At 45.7% G+C, this 11,993-nt stretch overlaps 1 long non-coding RNA gene across 1 annotated transcript; it reads right to left on the bottom strand.

The window, feature by feature from the left end:
* Positions 1 to 9,715: 9,715 nt before the first annotated feature.
* LOC131889917 (uncharacterized) lies at positions 9,716 to 11,823 on the bottom strand. Its single transcript, XR_009374251.1, has 3 exons — positions 11,716 to 11,823; positions 11,477 to 11,659; positions 9,716 to 11,390 (listed from the first exon to the last, which is right to left on the bottom strand). It is a non-coding gene; the product is annotated as an uncharacterized LOC131889917 (long non-coding RNA).
* Positions 11,824 to 11,993: the final 170 nt, after the last annotated feature.

The following is an 11,993-nucleotide window of genomic DNA, read 5'->3' as shown; positions in this document are numbered from 1 at the left end:
CCCTCTATATTCCGTGAACCCTTGTGCGGGCGACCCTGCCTCAAATGTAGATTTCAGTGTTTGCACAATTGGGCTCAACAGGACCAAGAACTGGTTGAATCCTACTTGCGTGTGCACTGTTGGCTATGCAATGATTAGATGCGCATGTAAACCACAAACATCCCATGCTGCAGCGCGTCCAGATCCATGCCAAGACCTCCACTGCCACAATGGGCAATGTGTCTCGCCCGATGGAATTCGAGCCGAATGCCAAGTGCACCGACCCACTTTATACCGGACAATTTTGCCAGCATTACATTTTGTTCGGTTATTGTCAAAATCAAGGCATGTGCATACCGAGTCAGCCTGAAGGGTCAAATTTTCACTGAAGGGGCGGTCCCTTGTTAAAATGCGCCTGCCCAGAAGGATTTTCCGGTGAGCAATGCCAATTTGGACCCACCACGTGCTCTTGCCACAATGGCGGTACTTGTGTCCTCGGATGAGCGGAAGCAAGATTCAGTGCCCAATGTGCACGCCAATTTGCCGGTCATCAGTGTCAGGAGTGTCTGGGTGTGGAGCCTTGTCTAAATGGAGGCCTGTGTGTCCTCAATTCTCGCGGGGCTCCATCGTGCGAATGTGTCAAGGGCTTCAGTGGTCCCAGATGCGCGGACTCTAAGTCTGCATGTCGACTGAAATGTCTCAACGGTGGGAGCTGTGTGATGAATGCCTTTGGACAAGCCGATGTCGGTGTCTACCCCAATTCTATGGGAAGCGCTGTCAGAAGCTAACGTGCACCATTACTGTATGAATGGCGGTCAACCTCTTCATTCGTCGGTGGACGGGAAATGCAAATGCGTCTGTAAGGCCGGCACCACGCGACCCAGGTGTGAACGGACCCATTGTCGAAAGACCTCTGCAAGAATCAAGGCAAGTGTGTCTCATAGGCGAGAAAGAGATCTGTCAATCCTTAACTCATTTGCGGGCTTGAATTGCGAGGCTCGATCATTACATAATCCTTGTTCATTTAGAGTTCAAGTGTGAAAATCATGCATTTGTCGCCAATTTCCCCCACCAATACCACGAGTGTGTGTGTTCTAAAACTCAAGCGGGCCCTTTTGCGAAAGCCGAATCTTTGCCTAAACTATTGTTGGAATGGCGGTCAATGTGTGTGGACGCTGAGTCTAGCGTGCATTTGCCAATGTCCCAGCGGCTTTGCCGGCTCAAGATGCGATATTCGGCTCTCTCGTGAGGTCACTGCCAAGCCCCTCACATTGATACCACGGATTCGGAGGAGATCCGCTCCTTCACCTCGACCATACTACTCATGCTAGGAATACTGATCTGTTGTGGTTTAGTGGCCTGCCTCATGTGTTGCCTTCCACAAACGACACCACCTTGGCAATGCATTCAAGCATCGACGGAGGCCGAGAACTCGTGGCAATTAACGTCGGAGTATTCGAATCAGATGTTCCTTCCAATGAGGACGAGGACAGATGATCTCATAACAATAACGGAGCAAGGGGGGGGCCAGAGGAAACGGCATCGTTCGGCGTCGCATCGGCGCCGGCGCCCGCCGCAGTGAGGGACCTCTTTCGCCTGGAGAGCCATAAATCCAATAAGCTTTGGCAATCCGGTCTACGAATCGCAGTACGAGAATGAGGCTGAACGAGAGGGTCTTTTGATGGAACATCAATCTCTCTGCGATTCCATCAGTTTCTGCTTGATGATGCCTACACCGAATCGGCACAGCACCAAAGACAGAAGAACAGCGGTGCGATTTGCTAACAGAAATGCACAAGGGAAAGATCGACTCTAGACCCTGACCCCGATACTCCACTATTTATTAATGAACTGATTGTGATATACGTTTGCCAAAATGATCAATCTCACCTCGAGATCAGTCATTATTCCAAATGAAAAACCCACAAAATTTCTTCACCAATGTCCTCCAACAGTCTGTGATTTTACGTGTGTATTTGTGCCAATTTCATGTCAGTATTTGTCAGGTGTGACAAAAGTTTCCATTGGCATCAAGTGGCTACTTACCTACTCATTTCATTGTCAAGAGCTTACAGCTAGCTAGAATCGAGCTCTAAAAGTATTTCCAACGGTCGAGCCACCACCGTGCATAATTGTTCCACAATAACATTTTCCTCCCCGTGTACTCTGGCATTCAATATGATTCTGTCCGTGCGACTGAATTGATAACAATAAAACTCACTCGCTCTGCTTGCCTTTAACACCAAGTTACACCATTAGAAACGAGCGCCACCAATCGCGTACCAATTCCTGCTTGTTCGGCTCATTTGTCAATATTTAGCTCGGCAAAATATCATCGTCCAACATCTTGAGAGTCTCTGAAAACGTGCGCAGCCTTTTTGTCTTGTCACTCCGGAACTAGCTCCTCCTGATCGGGGAGCCAGAATATTTCTTCAAGTGCTCGGGCGTCGATCGGCACTGTCGGGATCATCCGATACTGAGGGTGGTCTGCGGGTGTCCTAGGAGCCCGCACGGTTTTCATGAGCTCCTCAAGACTGTCCGTTTTGCTCAGGGAGTAATTTTTCGTGTCGGGTTGCTGCGGGCGAGCGAGCGAGCGTCCAAAATCGGACATCTCGTCATTGCATTCGCCGATTATTGGTTGGACATCCGTTCGCCAGTCAGTTTTACGTCGGTAGAGTTTATACAAAGGCACGCCCCCACAGCCGTTGAGTTGCCACCACGATCTGAAGACGCTCTCGTAAAACCACCCGTGGAAGGTCCCAACCATGGATTCGACAATGACTCGTCGCTGCTGGAACCCTGTCACTGCATGGATGGTGGATTTATGGCCAAAGCTGTCACGATGTTGCATTGAGCAGCAGGCACTTCGCGGTTCATTAAATGGGCACCGTATCCTCCCAATGATCCCATTCGAGACATCTGGGACACAGAAGGTCGTCAAATTCGGTGCAACCTTGAGCCGAGTGATCCGACGAATGACAACGTGAACACAACTTCAAATCCTGCTTCGTGTTATCGTCATATTGGATGTGGCTCGAGACTTTTGCCTCAATTCCACCGATCCTCCTCCTTTCTTCTGCTTCTTCATCTTCATGTCGTAATCGGCCGAGAACAGATCCATACTGTTCCTTCGACTGCGGATGCCTGATCCCACACTGCCTCGGTCTGGACTGGTTTGCCTCGAGGATCGCCGAGAGGAGTTCAGGCTCACATTGACGCTGACGGATATCTCCGAGGATGAGGCTCCACTGCCGTGTCTCTTCGAGATTTCCCATTCCGCTTCTTCGTCCCGTTGACTAACAACTTGGACTTTTGTTCGTTTTGTTGGTTTTGCAGATTTTCTAGAGCCGTCGACAAGCCTTTCAAGGCCGATCCCACTCCGTTGGTGTTGTGGCTTTCGACTGAGGGCTTATCATTTCCTTGCCTCATAGAGGCACTCTTCTTGGCTGATGACGTTGTGCCACTCTCACGTTTTTCTGCATTGGGTTCGAGGATGACGGGGGTTTTGCCCCTGAATGTGTGAACGACTCGTTTTTGCCATTGGCCAAGGATGTCATTGTCAGCTCGTTGGGCATTTCTTGTGCCATGACTCCTAGGACCGTGTGGATGATGTTGTCTCTGTCTCCTGGCTCTTTCGTCACCACTAGCGTAATACGAGTATACCTCGGATTATAATCTCGCAATTTCGGCCGAGAGCTTTCGCCTGGGCAGGATGCGGGAACACGCATCTCGTAGGTTCCATTGAAAATCTCCACACTTGAGCTCGATGGTCGGATGTTAAACTTTGCTGCTGCTCCTGCTGTTGTTGTTTGTTGTTGTTGCTCTCTTTGACGACGTTGCCTTTGGATCCCTTCAGGTTCCACGCTGCTATTTCGACTGGTTTGTCGAGAGGCCGGCAAAGAAATGGTCACACTCTGATCGGGAAGGAACGTATTCGTACGAGACAATGACCTAGCTCGAGGAGCACGTTTCACTGTGAATTGAACGGGTTCATCGATCAAAGTGCCTTGAGCATCATGTCCACCGCCTGAAATGGTGCCATTGACGCTGGGGCTCATTTCTTCCGCTTCTCACCATCATGAAGAAGATGATCCCCATTGGAAGTGACTCGAATTTCCTGAGGCTCTGGTGCCTTGGCAGACTGAGTGGACCGTGCTTGGACTATTGTGACATCTTGCCGATCAGCCACTTTCGTCAGGTATTCGATTTCCTCAATTCCTTTCTTGATGATTGTCGAAGCCTCTTTCGCGCCTTGGAGGATTTCTCACTTGGGGTACTAGTGGCATTTTGAAAGTTCGACGTTGTGGCCCTGGTTTGTTGGTGGCTTTTGTATGTGGTGGATGAGCTGGAACTTGAGGAAGTCTTTTTGTAACCAATCTCCTTGGTGACGATTCGCCAAACGGCATGAACATGTGTACGTTATTCCTCTTTCCCGTGGAGATTAGTCCTGCTCCAGGGCGAATGCCCACTCCGCCGCTTAAATTAGACAAGACGAGTGCCTTTGCTTCGTTGCTTTCAGGCCTCCAGGTCCATGTCTCGGTCTGGTGTGGAGCTCGAGGCCCTTGTTCTTCCATTAGAGCTCAAGTTGGTGAAGATGTGCTCGGAACTTCGGTAAAATGAGCCATCTTTGCCCACGGCGTGGCACTTTAATTGATGGTTCCGCCAGACCAATGGGATTGCTTCTGGCCATAAAATTGCGCTTGGACGTGTGTTGAAGATATTCCATGCTTTGGGAGAGATCTTTTGTGGTAGAGGAGGACAGGTTGCCGTAGCTCCCGACAAGGAATTCTTTCTGGAAGGGGATTATTCTCCATGATGGCTTGCGTTCGATGTGGAAAGTTTCCGCCATTCTTTTCGAGGAGGCTCAAATACGAGAAACTCGTCTTCCGTTCTGACGTCTCAAAAACTTGGAGCCTCGCATTTGAACCAAGGATATGCTCCGACTTTTGACAGGCGTTTCTCCGGATGAAGTTGTTCCATTTTCCATTCTGCATCCATCACCATTGATTTCAGGACATTTCTTCTGCTTGCTGTTGCTGCTGCTGCTGCTGCTGACGATAGTGTTGTGTGTTGTTGTCCCTGATCTGCCTGAGTTTTGGTTCCATTGAACACTTTCTCGAGCTCAGATTCCGACTCAGGTGTGATCAATCGGGATTCTTTGGCCTTCCTGCCACTGAAGGCTTTGGTGAGGAAGTTGTCCAACTTCATCTGAAATGAAGTCACGCCAAATGCTTCCTCTCCTCGGCAAGACTGAATGGAAAGTGATGCTTCTTGCTTCCTCTAATCCTCAGTCCAACCGAGAAGTGCTCAAACTCGCACAACTTCAAGGAGAATACTTTCAAATGAGCACACACGTCCATACTATCCAAGAAAGCAGCCAGCCAGCCAGCCAGCCACCAAAAGGCCGGGGCCAATTGGGTCCATGAATGAGTGCTCTATGGATGGAAGGGGAACACACTTCTTATTTTCTTGCCTTCTGGTGAGTAGGTAGGTAGCAAGTAGTGTGTGTATGTATTGTATGTACGTGCATATCTCGTACATACGACGTTCTACATGTGCTGTACATCGCCAACCCCTAAATGTTCGCCGTCAGTCTTGAAGCTTTGCAGTTTGTTCGTGGATCCAGGAAGGATGACGATGACTCACCCAGTTCGTCCTGTCCCACTTTTTCCACGACAAAGTTGGCCCGAGTTCACAATTCTCGAAGGGTGATGTCACACCTCCCCTCTTGCTTCTCGCCCTGGAGATTGGTGCACCAGATTCGGGGCTCATCTCGATTTCAAATGGATGGGAAACATTTCACTAAATTAGATTTCGGTTAACATCCACCCTTGTGTTCGGATCGCACTAATTGTAAAAATGAGAAATCTTAAATAGCCACCATCCATCGCCTTTCCATTCTCTCCAGCGTCTGATGCTTCCGAGGGCAAAAGTGTGTTTTGAGTTGCACCCATATGGGCTCAGCCCAAAGACTAAATAAGATTTGGAACAAAGTTCAAAAAGAGCAGCTCGTGTGCAAATTATTCAACAATTGACCAAATTCTTAATCCAAGCCAAACAATCAACGTCACAACAATGAACATGAACCTGAAACATCCACTCCTAATATATTTTAAATTCAAATCGTTCGTGATCCAGTAACTGATCAAATCGCCGTTCAGGATAAGGTCATTTTGTGCTTTTCGGACGTCCAAGCTCTCTTATGCAAAAACTACGTTGCGTTGATTCTTTTTGGCTGATTGATGAAGCTTTGAATTTTGATGGGTACTAAGGCCTCGAGAGCGAACAAAGCCCTAAATGATTTTCAACTATGTTAAATAATGGATACATTAATTGATCGAAACAAGCCAAAAAACTATTTCAACATGTTTGAACCTGCGATCCCTCTCATGGCTAGAATGAACTTTTTCTCCTCCCCTTCAAACTTAGGATATATCTACTTTAATGAAAAGTGCTTTTTTTTCTCGTTTCAGCATGGTAAGGAGCATGATGTTAGTCCTTATATGAAACACATGGTAAAACAGTCAATACTTTGCTTTGATTAGTAACTACGAATTAGATGTTCAAATCAGCTCTCAAAGGAGTATCGAATTTTGGTGATGTCAATATCGGCTCATGAGGTGGTTGTAAACGAAAATTTTCAAACTGAAATTACAATCAAACGAGTCAATTGTCCAAGCTTAAAACAAGATAACCATCGAAGGTGTTATTTCAAACTGAATGAAGCACCAATAACGCGTGATTAGCACCCAAAGAAACAAGAAGTTGAACAATGTATACTTGTTATGTTTGCATACCAAAAGTGGGGATCATCATTTCCCATTCCATTGTACGTCACTCGTATAAAGAAAAGCATGGCTTTCGGACTTCGATTTTAAAAGTAACATTTTGCTTAACTTGATTTCCTTCTACATATAGAATTAACAACTCCATAAGCAATCAAACAGTATAAATACAAATACTATCCAAAAATAACGAATGAAAGTTTGCATGTTAAGCAAATATGAAATACTCATTTCTTATGCGGTAGATTGTTAATGTAAGTTAAGAAGTGTGACATCCATGTTAATCGATGTTTATCAAGCACAGTTCCAGGACATTGCACACAGTGTCTATCCGCAAATCATATCCTTAAAAGCGGCATTTCCCTCTTTATAGAGCCTTTTTATGGCACAAGCTGGATTCTTGGGTTCGATCCTCTCGTCTCATCTCGCGTTTAAACATTATTCATCCCTCTCCATGGTGGTCAAATAGCCTTATGAAGTTTCCGAGAAAAACATTAACGCATCTTCGCAGTTTCCTACCCGCAAAATCATAAAAAAAACATGTTTGAATGACAAGTAACGAAATTATGGTAATTCGTACCTTTTTGCGTGAAAGGATTTGCATACCCATTATTTTTTAAATGGTCTAATTGTGACGACCCGAAAATTACACGTGACTCGTTCATTTATTCACCCTCCGGAGTGACCTTTTGCTTTCTCGTTTCACTCTGGACAACTCAGGAAACGTGAAGCTTTACGTAAACTAAACAGAAATTGCCATTCTTACAACTTTCATACATTATCAATCCTGAATGTGTAAGATCAGGTATAAAAATTGTGCTTGCTCTTAACAACATTGAAGGAGTTTGTGGCTTCTTTTTTTGGGTTTGGTTTTTCACAGGATTTTCCAACCGCTACAGGGAATGCAATCCCCAGTCCTATTAAAATGAAAGGCTGTGATTCATCTATTTATTATCTTTCAATCTTTATACGATATTTGATCTACCAACGAATTTGAGTTGGCAGACCGAGCTAGTCCTTGAATGTAGGGTTGATCTGGAACGCTGTCTAAAAATTTGTCCAAGTCTGACCTGAAAGATGCAACCGGATCAACAAGGCCTACGTATTCCCTACGAATATCAGAGGGAAGCAAATTAAAACAGTGAAGGAGCCCGAGAAAAAGAGAGTGGACTTCATTGTTCGAACTAGCCTGGATTCTCGAGGGCTTGAAGGTGCTCTCATAATGCCCATTAAGCCTCTACGGTCACTATAATTGACCCTAAATCCTGGGTTGGGACAAAGTTCATGGATACTTTTAAAGACTTTCAATATCAGATACCTTTCGTACCTTCTCTGAAACACTGTACAGTCCCAACTTTTTCTAGTCTCTCCCAATACGAGAGCTCTCTCATTCCTGTGATGTTCCTAGTGAAACATCTTTGGACTTGTTCGACCTTTAGCAAACCTGCTGAATTCATTGGAGTCCAAATGGGTGAAGCATATTCAAGATGCGGCTGAACAATCACAACATTTGAGTTCTCCTGGTTTTGCAAAAGGTCCAGCAGGTCCAAAGATGTTTCACCAGGAACATTGAAGGCATGAAAGAGCTTTCGTATTGGGAGAGAATAGAAAGGTTTGGGCTGTAGAGTATTCAAAGGAGCTACGAAAGTTTCTCTGTGTCGTCCGTTTTCAACAGCATTCATGAGCTTTGTCCCAATCCAGGCTTTAGGGTCAATTGTAATGACCGCAATGGCGGCTCAACTTCCTTTTGAGCGCACCTTCATCACGACTAGTTCGAACAATGAAGTCCAATACTATTCTTTCTCGGACTTCTTCATTGTTCAATTTGCTTTGCACAAATATTCGCAGGGTGATATGTAGATGTTGATTAAGTAACCTCCTTTTAGTCCGATTTGGACGCATTTTTGATCAAAATTCTTGAACAGCCCTATGTTTAAAGGCTAGCCAGATCCACCAACTCTAATTCTTTGGCGAATCAGATATTATATGAACTTAATATCAAATAGGATCCATCAGTTCTTTTTTTGTTTGAATTGCTGGGGATTCCATTCTCAGTAGGGTTAAGGGAGTCCGCAAAAAGTAAATGAAAATAAGTATTGAAATCATTAAGTTCAAAATGTTGGGCATTTTTTTAATCAAAAGTACATGTAATCCAAATTTAGAAGTTCGCGCGTGGATTTGCAAATTTTAATTAGCACCCCCATTTTATTACGGACGTGAATGTAGAGGGTAGCCAAGGTGAAATTAAGAAACGATAAAGAAAACTGATAGCGTTGAGCCATGGGAAATTGTACCTACCGACTGTGATTGACTCAATTGGTATTCCTCCGCATTCCCGCCATTTTCAGTACGTTCCACACTCGTTCTTCTCTTGCTATTGTTTCTGTTTCATTAACTAGATTTACCTCGACAATAATACCTCAATGTTCTCCCTGATTTGGTGTCTTGAAATACTTTGTGTTAAATATGACACAGTAATCAATATAATATTGTTTTAGTCAGAAATAAGATAAAACTGTAGTTAGAAAGGAATGGCTTAGAAAAAAGGACCTCGAGGGGCATTGTCTGACCTACTACTGGCAACAAAGAAAAAAAAAACTGAAGTACAAGACTAAAAGGGCCTAGATTTTGGTAGCTTCAAAATAAAATGATGAAAATTTGCCATTTAGCATCCCCAGATTTTTCGTTATTCTGGGCATATCTGGTATCACCAACGACGTTTTGTGAAATTGAAATTCCAAGCGTCTAGGTAAGCCTTTACTAGATCGCAGCAACGAATCCATGATTCACTTGTGTTGAACTACGTGCATTAACTTAGTTTGACGGACCGAAACAGCAACGGGAAAAATTTGGATTGTGAGTTCATCCTCAAAATAGAAATCCGTTAACGTTAGTCACTGTCGAATTTACTCATTAATTTGTCATTGTTCCTATTATATTTGTTGACCCGCTCTTGTATAGAATTATTTATTTTTCAACAGTCATTTGCACACTTTTGACACGACCACGAGTCGCAACTAAAGTTTATGAAGAAAATACCTTAGTGAGTTTTTTTGTTAACGAATAAAGTTCAGCGATTGAAAGCCCACCTATGATAGCTACGACTTTGAATGGAAACGCCTATCGTAATCCCTTGGACCAAAGGACAATTTCCAGTCTGCAGACAGTCTCATTGGTGAGGGAATTTCTAAGTCATCCAAGATCAAGTCGAATTACCGCAGTCCTTTCTTTCCTTTAGCTCATGCTTGCATGGCCTTTCATTCACTTCCTTCTCGCCCTTCCATAGTCCCAGTTCCAGTAGTACAAGATCCAGGCCTTAGTCATGCTCGTGAGCCTGCAGCCTTCTTGAAGTTCATTTCAGTGGGATGGCCACACAGTCAACCAACATTGGGCCAGCCTTTCTCTCCTTCTTTTTCTTCGTTGGCGCCGCAGGAGCCTTAGGGAGCTTCAGGGAGCCTCAGGGCGCCTGAAAACCCCCTTAGCCTACCAAACCAACCACGTCCACTATTGACAGAGGGACCTGGTTGCGGCCTGGCGATCCTCCTTCCCGCCCTTCCTCCATGCTCGACATTCCCAACCAACCATACAACCAACAAGGAGACGATAAGGGAATGGCCTTGGAACATTATTTCCTCCAAGCAGAGAAAGTAAGGCACATTTCAAGGGCTTCCCCAACCAGGCATCCCATTGGCCTTTTTCATTCGCAAAGACTTTGTTCGCTCGTCCAAGTCCGTCTCCTCTCGATCTTCTCGGAGATGATCGGCCCAGTCTCGTGAGAGCCGACCAAAGGCCAGGAACTCTATCACACAAAACAGGACTTGGCATGGAGAAAGAAGCCCAATCCTCCAGATCCTTTCCGTTCAACAACTTGTTTTGCCGTTATTGAGGCTACCTACCATCCCTTATTCCGGTTTCAAACGACTCTTGTTTTGCTGGTGCATGAAAAAAAATCGAGGCAAGAGGCAAGAGCGGAAGTTCAGAGGAAGGCAAGACAATATCATCAGCTACGAGATGGGAGTCCCTCCTGTGGCCTCCCCTGTCCGTCCGTCCAAGTTCTAATATTTGCTGGCTGAAACCCAAGCTCTCTGTGCACTTCGTTCCTCGCTCATTATCGTTATCCCTCTTCATCTCCTTCCCCCATCCGTTTTTCCCGACAACCGAGGAGTCCAAAGGTGGTGGTGTTCGAATCCGCCTAGGTGCTGCTGGTCCATGTGAGCTCTCGTTGGCCCTTGAGCTCAGGAACAACAAACAAGAAGAAGTACGAGAGCGACTGGATGTTCGCATGCCGTACGCGTTCACGACGACCACGACGGCCACAACACCAACACCAACAACGACGACGACGTTCCTGCCTTCACTGAGGACCCACAAGCATTTTCCTGTCATGGTTGACTCTGTTGACTCTAACGACATCCGTTGTTCTTCCTAACTTTCTTCCACCTGGGCTTGCTACTTATAGCTATTTATAAATGTACGCCGTGGACTCGGCACCTCGGTGGTGGTGGTGTTGCTCGCGGTGGTAGTAGGAGTGGCAGTGTCTCCGTCCCAACATCGGCAACACCATTCATCCCGGTTCGTTGATCGAGGGAGACTCGCTCTCGAGTCTCGAATCGCGCCAGTCGTCACCTGAAAAAGCCAGGGACGGAATAATGAAGGAAGGAAGGAAAGACCGAAACACAGAGACCCAACGACACCTTCATCAACCCTCGTACCTTGTGACTCAGCTCCCGGTGACTGAGTGAGTGCTTGATTGGCGTGCACGCATTTCATCCCAGCTGCTTTGTGTATAGACATATGCATATGAGCATCGATTGCTTTAGATTGCTTTGGATTACTTTGGAACGGAGGAATCCAGAGTTCCAACAAAACACACCCATCTTCCCAAGGTGCATCACCTTCATCTGCTGTACCGTACATCCGCCTTGACACCCATCTTCCCAAGGTGCATCACCTTCATTCATGCGGGATTGAGCCCAATTGTTGGTACCCTCCGTGTTATCGCTGCCTAGAGACGACGATGCATGGTTGGTCAGAGTCAAGGAACAATTGAGCATGACTCAGAGAACAAAGTCCACGTAAATTCATGTTGCGCTCTCTTCAGCGTGTTGTTGGCTTTTCCGAGAAGACGCTGCTGATTGAAGTAGGTACTGCTATTCATTCCATAAGCCGAGTGTGAGTTGGTTCGTGTGCGTCCGATTATTAACTATTACTTTATCTGGAGTAGCTGTT

This window comes from Tigriopus californicus, chromosome 11 (assembly GCF_007210705.1).
Source record: "Tigriopus californicus strain San Diego chromosome 11, Tcal_SD_v2.1, whole genome shotgun sequence".
In the NCBI taxonomy this organism is placed as follows: Eukaryota; Metazoa; Arthropoda; class Copepoda; order Harpacticoida; family Harpacticidae; genus Tigriopus; species Tigriopus californicus.
This window is presented reverse-complemented; position numbering and strand designations above follow the sequence as displayed.